This window comes from Triticum dicoccoides, chromosome 1A (assembly GCF_002162155.2).
Source record: "Triticum dicoccoides isolate Atlit2015 ecotype Zavitan chromosome 1A, WEW_v2.0, whole genome shotgun sequence".
Lineage (NCBI taxonomy): Eukaryota > Viridiplantae > Streptophyta > Magnoliopsida > Poales > Poaceae > Triticum > Triticum dicoccoides.
The window spans coordinates 546296918-546313106 of NC_041380.1; the positions used below are offsets into that span (position 1 = coordinate 546296918).

General features: G+C 42.3%; 1 long non-coding RNA gene and 1 pseudogene across 1 annotated transcript; both read right to left on the minus strand.

Moving 5' to 3' along the window:
• Window positions 1–4441: 4441 nt before the first annotated feature.
• Window positions 4442–8645, minus strand: LOC119324071. The gene is made up of 13 exons (XR_005156770.1): window positions 8495–8645; window positions 7319–7421; window positions 7080–7231; window positions 6783–6984; window positions 6498–6693; window positions 6350–6406; window positions 6167–6251; window positions 5732–6076; window positions 5449–5644; window positions 5271–5360; window positions 4931–5187; window positions 4787–4861; window positions 4442–4710 (listed from the first exon to the last, which is right to left on the minus strand). It is a non-coding gene; the product is annotated as an uncharacterized LOC119324071 (long non-coding RNA).
• Window positions 8646–9896: 1251 nt separating this feature from the next.
• The window catches only part of LOC119287898, a 12099-nt pseudogene continuing 5806 nt past the window's right edge, over window positions 9897–16189 (minus strand).

Here is a 16189-nt window from a genome sequence, read left to right on the forward strand (position 1 = left end):
GTCGACGGCATCCAAGATAACCTAATTTGATCATCTAGGGTGCCTCGGCATCGACGACATCCAAGATAACCTAATTTGATCATCTAGGGTGCCTCGGCGTCGACGGCATCCAAGATAACCTAATTTGATCATCTACGGTGCCTCGGCGTCGACGATATCCAACATATCCTAATTTGATCATCTACGGTGCCATAGTTAATATCAATGACATAGTTAACATCATACTTAACAACTCTAGTCACTAACATAGTTAACATCATACTTAACAACTCTAGTCACTAACATAGTTAACATCATGACACCATAGTTAACATCATACTTAACAACTCTAGTCAACAACATAGTTAACATCATGACACCATAGTTCAAAGCTTACAAGACATAGTTCAAGGCTACACCCTACTTCAAATACTGCAAACTTCCACTAGTTCACACATTACAAGCCATAGTTCAATGCTTGAAACTTAAGATAATGGCCCACATGGTCAGATTACGAATCACTCTTCATCACAAATATCCTTGATGTCCTTCAGCTTTCTCTTGTTCTTGTCACTAGCTTTGACAAGATCAGCAATGTGAAACTCCAAATTCCTCCTCTCAGTGCTCAACTTTTCCTTCTCCTTCAAATGAGCAAACTTCAGATTCCTAATCACATTACCTTGGGCAACCTGAATGCTCCTCAACTGGTCAACCTTTTACTTCAGTTCTTTGTTCTCAGCATCCATTGCACCCAGCTGTTCCTTCAAAGCTGAAATATTGTTGTCCAAAGGAGGAGTGATCTCCTCATGTTCACCTTGTTGGACCTCATTTTCCTTGGGAATATTGTCCTGGGTATCAAGTAGGTTGTTCACATCCTCAACAAGCTTCTCATAAGTCTCCTGTAGCTTGTTCTTCTGTGATGTGAGATTGTGGACAAGTGATGCATGTTCCAGACATGCCATCCTATTAGCACGCTGGCAATCCTCATACAAAAGCTATAGTTTGTGAAGAGCATTCTGCAGATGCTCTGGCCACTCCTCATCTACCCACTGAACAACACCACACCTGCTTGCTTCCTGCAAAACAACAAGTACAAATGTATTTACTTCCTTTTTCACTTCACTTCTATTCAGTCCAATTCAAAACAACTATTGTATACTGCACATGCACAATTCTGCATTTATATCTGAATTTTTAATAGCATACTACACTGAATTTACTTCATTTATACCTTAATTCATTTAACAGCACAATACAATTCACTTCAATTCATTTACTTCATTTATATCTATGAACAATGCACTCTGATACTTTTTAACAACACAATTTACTCACTCAGTCACTATGGACACCTTAATTTATATCTATGTACTTAATTTTTAACATCACAATTTAATTCATTTACTTCATTTATATCACTGTGGTGTTGTTCATTTATATGTATGAACAATTCATTTACTTCACTCACTCACTATGGTATGGTACATGACAGTACCTTTAACTAAACTACTAGGTGAACAGTGAACATGAACAATGAACAGTGAACATGAACAATGAACAGTGCGTATGAACAATTTGTAGTTTTTTCACAAAATAAGCAAACTACAGATTTTTGCTAGCACTCACATCAAGTCCACAGGCAAGGAACCTCCTCCCAGTGCTAATGCCTGAGAAGCAAACATGCCTCTTTGCCGGCTGGCCATGCTCACACATCACCATCACCTCATTGTCAACACCAGAGTAGTTCGGGTCCTCGATTGTAGCCGGGATCTACATCAACAAAAGAAACGCACAAAATCCATCTCACGGGTTCAAAATGAGCAGGAAAAACAAAATCCCCAAACCGAAACCCTAGCTCAGAGATCCCTAGCTACGAGTACACATCACTGACCTTGATAAGGGAGCCGCCTGAAGAGTACTCGTAGCCTGATTCCTCGCTGTCGTCGCTCCACGAAACCATGGCGGACGGTGGCGAGCTGGCTTCTCACCGACGGCGACCAGAGCCAGAGAGAGGAGACAGAGGAGAGGGGCGCGAGAGAGAGAGAGGGGGGGGCGCGGGGGGGACTGTCTGACAAGGACCGACCGGCGCAGCGTCTTGAGCGTTTTGTTCCTAACGGCGCCGTTTGCCTGTCCGTCATGCCACGTCAGCGTTTTCGGGGCCCACCTGTTGGAAAAGAGATCAAACAAGGCTAAACGGCTGTTCAATGCTTTTTGCAACGGGTTAAGAGATTTTACGGTGTTTTTTACAACAGATTAACGATTTGGTAGTTTCCTGCAAACCTAGCCACAAATGTGGTGGTTTCTTGCAATTAACTCATCCATTCACCACCAGAGAGGGCCTTCATGACCCGCTTGAAGGGCATTAACCCGTTAGATATTAGAGAAGCTCGTTCAAGATTTCAAGAATTCATATAGGAATTGACGACTACGTTGTCAATGGAAAAGCGACTGTGAGCACAACTACCACCATGAGCCGAGACCACACCGAGGGTCACCGTCGCCTACCAATTGACCACTATTTGGAAGAAACCAAAGACTCCTATTATGGTGCCTCCATTTGGCAACGACACCATAGAGTCACGATCACTAGTCTAACAAACTGGACCAATATATTTTGTGAATTTTGGTCAGTGCCACTACTAAACTTGGATATGCGAAGGGTGCCACTCTAGTTCAATCTGTGCCACCAACGCTTGCGTAAAAATTGGCAACATAACCCTGCGTGTTGTCTCCACCAGTTGGCATTAACCTGCCATCTCTTTCACGTCGTTCACTTCAATTTAGGACCCATCACTTCGTCACGTCAATAGGAGATTCGGTTGAACCTTCATCCATCGTGTCTCAAAAAAGGGCTTTCATCCACTAGGCCGAGACTTAGTTGGCCAGTCAAAAAAAAGGAGATTCGATTGAGCCTTCATCTGCGTGTTGGGACCATGAGCGGCACTCCAGAGTGGCATGTTTCTAAATTTTCGCAAGTAGAGCCCCTTTTCTTCCAACCACTTCCAATCACATCCTCCCGCTACTCTCACACGGCCCCTGCCTTGCTGCTGCCATGACCTCCATCCGCCTGATTCTTGATAGCGGCAATGAACGACAGCCTCTAGAGCACAGTTCAAAGTGTGGTTATGATCGGAGTGCACTTTCAGTGCACGGCGGCATTGGCGCACTTTATCGACGCCGTGCGCTGCATGCATCATGATGGAGCTAAAGAGCGACAGTGTGTAATACGTGGAACATATACTACTCGCATGCGGTAGCTATTAACTGGGGTTACGGTCCAGTATCTCGTGTCCTACGCCACCAATCCTCTAGCACCCGTTCCAGATTTTTTAGTACGGGGCCGAACTCAGAACAGGTAACTTTGCGTGCACTACGTTGTATGGCACAACTAGGGCCCTGTTTCGTTCATAAGTCCTAGGACTTTTTCTAGTCTCAACTAAAAAGTCTCTAGTCCCTAAAAAGTCTCTTCATGTTTGTTTTCAGAGACTAAAAAGTCTCTAGTCCCTTTCTAGAGGTTATTAAATGATCATGTTGCCCCTAGTATATAGAAATAACAATCAAACAACACCATGGGGTGGCGGACCATTGAATGCATGGAGGGGCATTGTTGGAAAAGTCCCAAAAAAGACTCTCCTTGACAGTCTTCTTCATTTAGTCCCAAATGACTAGTTTAGTCCCTAAAAAGCCCCTCCCGACTTTTTCTAGTCCCTACATAAAAAAGTTCCTGGAAACACACACCCCCTAGTTGTGGCCGAGCAAGTGGAGTGCATGAAAGTTCCGGGTAGGACCAGCCAGGCCGTGATAGTGGACCTCAGCGGTTCGGCCGCATTGCATGCAGCGTGCTGGCCTCTGTACTGGGCTATGATTTCTCTAGCTCCATGGCATGCATATGCTAAACCCCATGCACTCGTTTTCCGTCTATGTGGCGTGCTTGCACAATACCGCAACGGGCGTGACTGCTCGAGCCGGGCTGTGGCTTACTATATATCGTCTCTCTTAGCAAAAATATAGTGCCGACGCTCAAACAGAGGGCCAGCTCACGGGGTCAAGTGTTGCATGCATCCACTGAACGTGCCTTAAGTGTGTGCTGGATCTGGTCTAGCATGTATCTTGGCCGTTATTCTGAAGTTCAAAAAATTTCAAACGATGAAGAGCACTGCGTGTGGTAACCGTACTTGGTTCCCTATGTATGATGTTGTGCTCGTGTAAACAATCTGTTTTTAACCTCCTGCATGGGCTCTAGGCAATCAAAAAATATGTCTGACTGGCATAGATTATATGGGTGTGTCTAGGGCACATCTAGATGTGCTCTAGTTATTGCACATCTAAATGAGTGAATCAAACATAAAGCGGAAAAGAAAAAAGAAAAAGAAAATATCCACACGGATCTCAACGTAAGATCAATGACATAGAACTTAGATGTGCAATACTTATGGCACATCTAGATGTGCTTTAGCAAAACTGTAGATTATATTGGTCTGGATACTAATTGCTACGGTACAGTACATAAGGATGTTTGTGCAAACCAAACTCCTGCTATCTGACTTGATAAACTATTGAGCCGACTAGGGGGGTACATTTCTCATCTGGTTTCTGAAGATGTCTACCAAACTACAAATTGTTTACAGTTGCTCTGATGTGCTGCATTGCCTTGTACGGTGTGTCCGATTTGCTGTCCTCAAGCTTCAGAACGTCTTGGAGGATGGCTCGGCGATAGGCACATATGTTTTCCTGGCAGATAAAAACATACTGGAATGATTATATGTGTATTATAAATATGGTTGGAGAGTTGTTCTAGCAGACAAACCTTCGTGGTCGGGTTCCGTAGTGTCTCGCCTCATAGTGCCTTGCCATGAATAACGAATAGATGGCGGACTCCTCACTGAAGATGATAGCAATACATATTAACGTTTGATGGCATCAATGAACATATGTTAACGTTTAAAAATACCTTGCAATTTTTTCTATCATCAAAGTAGGAAACTCTCTGGTCCATCCATCAGAAGTGCATGGCCAACTTGAGAATAAAGTTTGCACACATTTGAAGAATGCCCCATGGATAGCATGACTGATTTGTTCATGGAATTTGACTCTGTCGGATGTAAATCCAAATGGGCCTGCTTGCGGATCTAGAACAACAATCCTCTTCCTCAGCATATCTAAAATATAACAGCACCATCCATAATGCAGAGGGGTGTGGAAAATGAACTGCATTGCAATGTAGACAGAAATGAATATTCATTGTAAAATATAATAGAGCAGGGGGCAGGGGAAATATATATGTGACGTACCATTCGGCACTGGTCGATGTATTTCTCCATTAGGAGTTCTGTTTGGACTAAGACGGCGAACGTTGGGTCTATGTTGCGGATGGCAAGTGTCTGCAAACATTTGGTATTATTATCAGAACTGGTCATCCTGAAAAAAAATTAAAGTTGCATAGGAAAAATAACCAACATAGTAATGTACCGTAAAGTCTGGCTCGACGAACTTTCACCAAATTGCAAAATCTCCATCTTTCGAATTGGTGTGTTGGATTTGTGCTAATCGACGAACAATGGGAGTCAAGCATTCATGGCTTATTGCATCTTTTCCGATGATCTAGTCACATAAAATATACCCCTGCACTAACAACAGCCTGGGCGTGGGGTGCTCGATCCATGTCCTGGTACATAAAAAGGCAAGTAGAGGGAACATGAGTTAGAACAGTATGTTGATCATAATACAGTTTTGTTTACTGATGGGATATTACCTAGACATGCTGTCAGGCTGATCATTAGAGATGCAGAATGCAAAGATTTTGCTTGAATCAGCCAGTGGGGTGTGTGACGGTGGAGTCGAAGACCATGGGTCTGACACAAATGATTTTCAAGATAAATGTCTGGCGGGTGGGGTCGTGTCTGTTAACTGTGAGAAAGAAACTCCCGTGCAATCTTGGTAAGCGAGTACGATACTGGAAAAAAGATCATCATGATAGAAAACAAGGCTCGTTAGGTCAGCGGATGAGTCGATGCCCCTTTCTGGAGTGGATGGATTGTCGTGGTTGCCGTCATGAACATAAGTGCCTTGTTGGTTATATAGTGCTTCTTGTTTTGGCCTGAGATTGGGCAGAAAATAGATTCAGTTGGGCAAAATGGTGCATGCTTATAATTAATTATATATAAAAACAAAATTGATTAAAAAATACCGATGTGCGTGTCGTCCATAATGTTATCACTGCTCTGTACATATACCCTTTTTCCGAGCTTGATGTACATGCCCAGTGGAGCTGCCTGTTGTTAAGTTGATGAAGGGGAAATCATAAGGATTCAATCAAAGGGTGCATATCGCTGTATTGGGTGTGAATTAGCTTTTTGTGACGAGAAACAACCTTCGCTGTCGGAAAGATCGTGCTGTTGTCCCAGCCGGTCATTGACAATTATTTGTCCTGTGTTCCATGCCGATGATGACTTAAACGAAAACATCTAGACAGAAAAATGGATCTACCCGTACGACAATAATTGATTTGGTGACAGTACCTGCTGTGTTGGTATCTACCAAACGGCATGTCGTAAGACCGGCAAGTTGGCAACATATGCATCTGCTGGACAAACATGCCCCTAGCTCGTCGAGAAATTTTAGCATCCCAATTTGGGTGGTGTGCCGTATCTCGGAGATGTTTGCCATAAGCCTGGTATTGTGCTCCTTCAGAATGATTCCAACGAGGTCATTTGCCTGCATGACAACAATTAAAACTTTGCACATAGATAAAATTTAACTGCTGCCTAAATCTAAGATATTAAGGTTTCAATCTGGTGTGGTACCATGTTTGGGTACTTGCGTCTCATTATGTTGGCAAACTCTACAGGGCCAATAGTGCTTCGTGGCTTAATTAATCTTACTAGCAGCACGAAGGGGGACCTTTGAAGATGAAGGGTCACATATCTTGTTTGTGACATGGTTGGGATGGTGAACTTTTATATTCGATATAATATTCTCTGAATGAACAACCTCCTTCAGATCACACTAAAAAACAACAACACGTAACATGTGTGAACAAAAAAAGACTGCAGGCAAAAGGAAGAATTAATGGTGTTGAATAAAAATGCTTTTGAGATTACATCTGTGCCAGCAAAAAAACTTCTTGTCCTTCGTGGGATGTAATTGAGTCAATTGCCTTCTTTACTGATTCGTGATCGAAAACTTTGACATGGGGGAGGATATTCTGTGCAATGTGCCCGCTTGATTTTTCGATCTTGTCCAAAGCAATTACCTGCATGGACAAAATAATGTGAGGTCAACATGATAAAAAAATGTCCTACCTAAAAAAAATATTTACAAGATTGTTGAGCATGAATACCTGGAGGAGAAGGTGACATCCAACTATGTGAATTGTGATGTTGCCATTGGCGATATCGGATTTGATCTTTCTGACGCCTTTCATCAAACTTTCTGTGACTAACCTACACCAGTTGTACGAATTAATCTCTGACGGGACAACAAGTGCTGCCCTGTAATCAACACTAGTATAATCGTGCTTGGCGCATGGGTTCAGGACATGGCCAAATGAGAAGATTACAAATGCTATCTTAAAGCAGTCACATTCCACTTTGCTTGAATTCTCATCTAGATTCTTTGATAAAATAAATTCAGCGGCCTTCAAACTATGCACGCCTTTGATACTAATGCTTGAAGCCAATCTGCTGAACTCTATGCAAACTTCAGAAAGATCTGAATGTCCTGGAGGAATGACCCTACTTCCTTGGGGCAAACCAAATGCATCGTTTACTTCTTGGTCTGTGATTGGAATTTTCTTTGATTGATCCAATTCTAATAAGCATTGTTCTGGATCTACTCTGACCATCAATGAAGAGCTGAATTTCAAATTCAGTTTGTGTGTAATTTTTAAATGCATCAGCCCTCCGAAACCATCAATGAAGAGCTGAATTTTTAAATGCATCATTTACTTCTTGGTCTGTGATTGGAATTTTCTTTGATTGATCCAATTCTAATAATCATTGTTCTGGATCTACTCTGACAATCAATGAAGAGCTGAATTTCAAATTCAGTTTGTGTGTAATTTTTAAATGCATCAGCCCTCCGAAACCTGTTTCAGAAACAAGACGGCGCTTGAAGTTACTAAACTGGGATACCACACAACAAAACTTCTGAATAGATATGTGAGAAGTAAGAGTTGCATCTGCTAGCGTGATCCTGACAGATTCTTCTTCTCTGCCAGATATTGGGCTCGTTACATCTTGGGGGGTGGCTCTCCGTCTGCGTTGCCGTGGCTGGACATCGTTCTAATACTTGACAATCTGGCGATGAGAGACTACATCTTAGATAGGCGGCGAGTTTAGAGGGCAAATACAGCAGACTCGATAAGGCAACACAACCAAAAAAACTGGATTGCAGAGCCGCACTAGCTATGGGGAACTATGATTGCAATGCCTACTGAAATATAAATGGAGATGGATTTGTCGATCTAAGAGAAATTCACGGTCGATGCTGCACTTGATATGCTTAAAATCCATACCTGGTGTGGGACGAGTGGGGCTGGAAGCATCGAAGAAATTGGGGCGCTGGGGGCCAAGGGTAGAATCCGTGACGGCGACGGGGGCCGGTCGGAAACACTTGAGAGTTTGATCTCCGCCGCCGCCGTTAGCGACTTTGGTAGGTGAAAGATGGGGAGGGGGAGAAGAGCAGTAAATGTTTTGCCTGTGCGTGGGGCTAAGACGATAAGGGCTGGCTGGTCTGACCAAAACAAATGGTTACAGTCGTACGTATCGGGCGATTTGTCTTGGCAATTAGAATCTCTAATGGTTCATATTGGAAGATATTAAGTTTAATAAATAAGAACTGTCAGCGTAAACCAGGTTGACGCTGCATGAATGTGTCTGTGAGGCTCGTACAGCACTGCACGCGATCCTCGGTTAAACGCACTTGATTAGATAAATAAAGCGGGAATAATTAACAACTAATTGTTGCATTAACATCTATAAACAAATGTCAACATGGCCGACTAATTGTGCGTTGAAGACTTATTTTGCTAAACCTGACAAGCAATCCAGCCGAGCGAGCTGGCATAAATTTACAGTGGCCTAACTTGTGCTCGGGGCCGGTTGGTCCAATATGCAACCTGTTCTAAATTGCGGCCTCTCATGGTGCTGGGTCGCGGGACATCTGCTGCGCATGCGGAAGGATCCAGGACCAAACCAGCTGGATTACGCGGCCAATACAGCCCGGTGAAAAACAAACGCATCACTACTATACATTGCACAGTTAATGCAAGACGATGATCCACGTGCAACCGACTGGTGAGGATATGCATACCAATGGACGCCGTGCACCAAAGGAGCTTTTCGGGTTATGGTCTACTACTTCGCATAGGCTAATACCTTCCAGTAGCTTGATGACATTGTTGAAGATTCGGCATGGGTGTCACACCCACCAGCTGCCCAATGGTATCTTACAGTTAGTGGTAGTGTTCGCTCCTGAGTCAAAACTCTAAGAAAGGAATTGTCTTTATAGATTATAAATGAATTATTGCACAATTTTTTAATGAATTTAGAAATGATTGTGAATTTCAAAAAACATTACTGCATGTTTTAAAAAATATTCACAATTTTAGAAAGTTCATCATTTTTTCCTAAAAAATCTTTATTTTTAAAAATATTCATGGATTTAAATATGTATTCAGGAATTCTTAAAGATGGTCGCGCCTTTTAAGAAATCCCATCTTAAAAAATGTACATGGGCTAACAAAAATGTTCACAAATTTATTAGTGAATTTCTTAAAATATTCATGAATTAAAAATGATCATGAATTTTTAAAAATGAAAACTAAAAATTAGCATAAAAAGGAAAGAAAATGATAAAACAGAAAAAAGGGGTAAAGGAAACCCCTAAAAACCAGAAGAAACCCGATGGCCAAACCATAAACGAAATGAAAAAAAATCTTCATCAACCCAGTCCATCTAAAATCAGCCCCAAACAACACGTCTATAACCACAAGCGGCGGAGCGCGCTACCCTACCTGACCGTCCAGCATGTCCAGCATGGTTCATCCGACAGGAATTAACTAATACGGCCCATGCGCAGATCGAGAACTACCGGGGTTATGATACTTATGAAGCTGATGCCTTTGCTGAATCCGACTTCTGCTCTGCTGCTGCTGCTGCTGTTGTGTTGCGTCGTCTGGGCACTTTGCTTGCCACGACGTGCAGATGTTGGCATAGGGGCCTTGGTGCCCCGGTTTCCCTCTCGAATCCCCGCACGCACACAAATCCTGCATCGCATCACACTCTTTGTCAGGGAAACTCGAGATAAATCATGGAGGAAGATCATGTGCAATAACATCTTCCACCCAAATAAGTTTGGAAGCAATCATTTGCACATAAATGCAAAAAACGATGAGGTCCCTTGCTTTGTATCATTGGGAGTGTGGGAGAAGAGAAATATTGAGAGCTTAGTAATATTGATAAAAAAATTAAAAAAAGGAAAGAGAAAGAAAAATAAATTAAAGAAAACTTAAAAAAATAAAAAGAAGTTATTAGTCCCTCCGGTCCATATTACTCCCTCCGTTCCGAATTACTTGTCGCACGTATGGATGTTTCTAGATGTATTTTAGTTCTAGATACATCCATTTCTGCGAGGAGTAATTTGGAACGGAGGGAGTATTTGTCATAGTTTTAGTTCAGCTTTAATAGTAAAAATGATATCTTTCATGTGTTGTATATATCAGTGCACGGGCCGTTTGGGCCACGGCCAATACCTCTGGGGCTGCTGCCATGGCCGGCTCATGCTAGTCATGATGCATGGCGTGTGGTGGCCTCTTTAGCGGGGACAGTGGGGCAACCAGTTTCCCGGGCCGACGCAGTTGTAGGAGGTGCTAGGATTGTGCTGCCGAGTTTCCATGGAGTCGCACCGATGCATGTGTGTGGTCGTGGTGCTTCGGGCGAAAGCCCTGCTTGATACTTGTCCATGCCGACGACGATGTGTGTTGTTCCTATCTTGGTGGAACCATCGAGGACCCTCGATTCAACCCATCCTTCAGGGTCTAGTACCCCGGGTGAAACCAGGATCTAGCTTGCATGACATCAGCGTCGACGACGATGCTCCCTTGTGGAGGCGTTGTTCTTGGAGGTCTGACCCAAGGTTGGGGCGTGAGCCGGTGGCACTCACCTTTGCTCTAGCTAGTACTCTCTCCGTTGCTAAATATTTGTCTTTCTAGAGATTTCAACAAGTGACTACATACGGAGCAAAATGAGTGAATCTACACTCTAAAAATATGTCTATATACATCCTTATGTGGTAGTCCATTTGAAATCTCTAAAAAGACTACTTGATGGCATGGGTAGCAGACCATGAAGGATCCCGGCGTGGCGACGTTTTGGAAGCATAGGGTTACTCCATGAGTACCGACTGATGGTTCCAGGAGTGCGTTGCGATAGACCATGTATGTGGCGATGTGCGGTGGAGGTGTGTTCACGACGTAATTGGCGTTTGGCTGCTTCTGGGCCTTGGCACCGTTGCGGTGTGAGACCGGCGGCCTGCAACATCATCGACATATTGTCTTGGTCCAAGACGTTCGCGATGTGAAACCGTCCACAATGCTCCCTCTACGACCGCGCCGAGGAGGCCGGGAGGATGTCATATTGTTGGTTTCTCTCCCGTCACCATAAGCGAATCCCCGTCGCACCAAGAGGGAAATGCTTATATAGGGAGGCTGCGGTCGGTTGTAATCCCTATGTCCGAGATCAAGTCATTGTGTTCCATTACCACTTGGCGAGCAAAAAAAAGAGCCATAGAGAAGCCATGCCGCTGGCGTATGCTTTGCCACCACAAACGCCTGACCTGGCAACAGGAGCAGTGGAGCACACCGGCTGGCTGGGCGTGACACCGACGCACCACCCTTGCACTGGTCCTTTTTGGTCTAATTTAGAGGACTCGATGGCTGACCAAAATGGACGTGCCGAAAGTAGTCCCATCGCCACCACTATCCAAAAGGTCCCGCTCCACCAGGAGCGGACATACAAAGACCTGACCATGTGAGCCGTAGGAGAGGAAGAAGATGGATTGGTGTCAGCAAGAATTTAGTTGCCCCTCCAATTGCAGCAAACGGAAGAGGCATGGGAAGCACAGCTGTGTTGCCCACGGGAGAGACATGGGAGGCGCTTCAATCTGTGATTCTCTTCGAGGGCAGTGGTTTGGGCTTCGGCTCCTGTTCCAGATCCGGATGCTTCCCTTGGAGATCGATGATGCTGGCCTTGAAGAAAAGCTTGGTAATGTATTTAAGTTGTAATTTATTGACGGTGTCCATACTTCCGTGTGATTGAGTTGCTTTTTTTTAAGCATCGTGTGATTGAGTTGTTGCATGTTTCTTGAGGGCACAATTCTCCCAGAAAAGCATGTCCTCTGACTAGCTCCACAAGCTATCAACATATAAGGAGGGAGGGCGTGGATACCACATACAAACCACCAATCGTAAGGAACCCGAAGGAAACGGACACTACCAACTAGAGATCAGAAGGTCCAATAATTGCGGCAAACGTTCTTCAACCACAAGAGTGAAAAACAGAGGAGAACGGAGTCACTCCTGAGATCTAAACTAAAAAAGTAAGCCAAGCCTTAAGGGTATTTAGTAGCTGTATAGAATGGGATCCTCACCGACTTGTAGCCAGCAGAAGGATGGGGGTAGAGGGGAGGATAGGTGACGGTGGATTGCAAGAGTTTTTCTGTTTTACCAACGATCGCATGCAGGAGTCTCTGCTAAATTGTTTGGGGAGAACAAGAGCCTTCCACCTTTTAAATCTAAGAAGGCTACTATTTTTAATTTGGAGCCTGGAAATTAATTTGCTCCACAGTGCATTTTGAAGATAAATTCCACTATAGTTAGTTCAGTGCTCCATTTCATACTGATGATCTAGCAGTTCTTTTTTTTTAGTTGGACATCTAGAAGTTATCAGTGTACATGGGTGCATGGGACGGGATGTGTGTTCAACCATTAATTTATACCCTATACTCATAAATTGTTCTTTGATGAGAAGAGGCAGCAAGATCTTCCCCCACGGTAAAATACATTTGGCAACCTACTGAAATATATTGTTCTTACCTTTCCAGAAGCACTGCTGTATTTCTTCAGTTGTTAGACCTACAGAAGTAAAATAAGAGCTGTTGGTAAACAGATAGATTTGTCCGAATTGGTGATGTATGTTGATCACAACCTTTGAATATAGAAGACACCGAAGTCCCAAAGTAGACCATACGTCTTTCCAAGGGCCATAAGTCCTTCCTTACAACGTATATGGGATCATAGCTAGATTTATGGTCAGCAAATACCTGCGTCAATAAATTCACAAAAGCATTGTAACTTTGTAAGTCGACTCTGTAGAAATATCTACCCTATTCTTGAGGAAAAAGAAATATCTGAGTCTGCGACATACCTCATTAACTTGAAAATAAGTGCCGTTCAGTGGGAAAGTACCCTTTGTACCTGTTCGACATGGAACCTGTTCATGTTCCAGTAACTCGTCATTAGTAGACTGGAGAAGCGCATGCAATTTTTTAGACAACAGTGAGTTGTTAATATTATTACTAAAGCTTTAGTATTTAAAGTACCTCACTAACAATATTCTTTTGCATAGATGTAATAGCTAAGAAACTCAAATTTATGCAACCCTTTTTCAGGGCCAGTACTATAGATTATTCTCATACGATAAATACAAGTTACATAAAGAACACAAGTGCATTTGATCGAACAGCAATCAGTTATTCATATTTCTTAAAATGTTAGTAGAGTAGGTATTATGTAGCTTACCAATATATTTTTAGTATGTCTGAATTGGCCCAAAAGGCCAAAAGATACATAGATGTTCTTCTTTGGAGCAAAGATTATAGATTATGATCATGCAACAAACACAGGCCAACACAAATGTGTGTTTGAGCAAACACTATAGATTAAAAATGCTTTATGAGTTAAGAGGTTGAAAAACAACTCTGTTTTATTTATTTATTTTGTCAATTCAGTAATTTAGATGTAGCCTTCTGCTTTTAGGATGGCAAACTAACATATCTACTCTAAATCAGTGTTCATGATTGCCAGGTAATTTATTGCTTTACCAGAATCGTGGCTCTGACATATCTAGATTGGTTTTCCCGCTCAAGCACACAGTGCTGACACTTCTCATTATTACAAAATCCATCTTCCCTTCGAAAGTCAGAACATGGTTTGGGGGCCTTGATCATTGCATTTATGTCATCTGCATTGAGCCAGAATATCCAATAAAGATCAACTTACAAGTGCAGTCAAATTACATGTGCGGGCATGCATTCTCAAATAAAATATACTTGCCTTGCATCCATATGGTCAATAGGTAAGGGCTTGGATCGCCGTCTTCCCGTTGATGGAGTCCAAGCTGTAAATCAGTTTCTAGATCAGGAACAGGAACAATGTTTTGAAATGCTTAAATGAAAGTGGCAGAATCAAAACCTGTTGCACAAGGGAGTGTGAATCTGGAATCTCGTAACTGCAGGCAAAATCTTACTTCAGTAATGAAAGTTACAGAACTGAGCATTTTCTAGATAAATAAAATAATTTGCATGGGAAAATAATAGCTATATAGTAAGTGTAAAGTAATGCAAGTTTAAGCCAAAGCAAAATCAGTTCACTGCTTAGTGCTTACACATAGTGTTCTGTCCGAAGCCTGCTCACGTTCTTTAGTTTAGGGACAGGAATTGAAGCTGCTTCAGTGCTAATAGCAACAAGTGCTTTCTCGATATCATCAGACTGGAGATCCATATTGCTTTCTTCAATACAATTTTCCAAGTTGTGAGCAAAAGCTTCCATGTTAAGCTTAATTAGTGGGATTTCATCTGGATCATAATCTTCAATGTCATTTTCCCAAGTTTCTGGAAGTTCTTCCCGTGCTGGACTTGTTGGCTCCTCAATAATCGGCTCTGAATTGTTAGTGTGAAAAACCTTTCCACGGGTACTTTCCTCAAGCTGAGGAAGCACAGTTGAGTTCGGAGTGGGCATACTACCGCTCTGAAAACTGAATTGATTGCTCGGATTCACCAAGCTTTTCTCCTGAGGTGCAGGAAGTGCAAGCCGTGCACTTCATTAAAAGGAATCAGGAAAACATAAGAAGATTCAGAAGGACAAGAAATTCACAAATCAATAATAAGTACACAAAAGAGCTCCCAGTTAAGACCAAGAATCCAAGATAAGTGCCACATAACTTTTGGTTGCACAAAAGAAAAGAAAAATGATGCATGATGCATGTATCGAAACTAACAGAAGCATCTGTTCAGAAACAGGTTATATTCTGAGTGGAAACTAATATGTGTCTCACAAATCTCAACCAACAGAAGGCAATTTGGTACAAGGATCGAATATAAGTTACTATTTCTGAAAGAGGATAAAATGTGATAATACCTCGCGAAGGCACTTGCGAAATGCCTACAATCACCTCTCATTGGACAAGCATTGCAATTTGGCTTTGTTTTAGTACAGAACACCTGCATTGATTGTGTGAAAATATTTATTTACCCTTTTTAGGGAATATTTATCTAGTACTTCGGAAGGAGAACCAATTCATCTCTAGATCCTAATAAAGTACCTTTCCAAAAGTGATCATATGATAATGTAGCTCGTACCTGTGAAAAATGTTGACTCTGTTAACTACTTTAGTTATTATTTACAGAGATTGAAATTTACATGGAAAGAATAACATATAATGTGCCAGTAAAAAAAAACAAGTGCAGAATTTAAGCTAATATTACTATACTCACAGTGTTTTTTGATCAAGTTTACATAGACGAGGCCAAAGGTACTTTTGTACAGTCTCCAAGACAGGATATCTTTGACAAGAAAATCAATATGAGCAAATTTTAATTGAATATACAAGATGAAATAAATCCTTAGACAATGGAGGACGCTTACAGCTCGAGGAGATGTAGTTGTAGAGATTCAGGAAGGGGTTGAATAGGAACCCATCCCAGTCTTACACATATGCGGCCAACATTGGTGTCAACCTTCAGTGGCCAAAGCATTGTTGTGTAAATATGAAAGTGATTGAAGGTGAATTAAAAGTTTAGAAATAACTTACAGGGAATGCGAGTTGATGTAATGTCAGTAGACGAACACATTCAACACTTTTGAGCCCCAGTCCACGTATGCTAAGCAAATAATCCCTGAAAAGTGCACCAAATCGTTTTTAATAGGAAATCT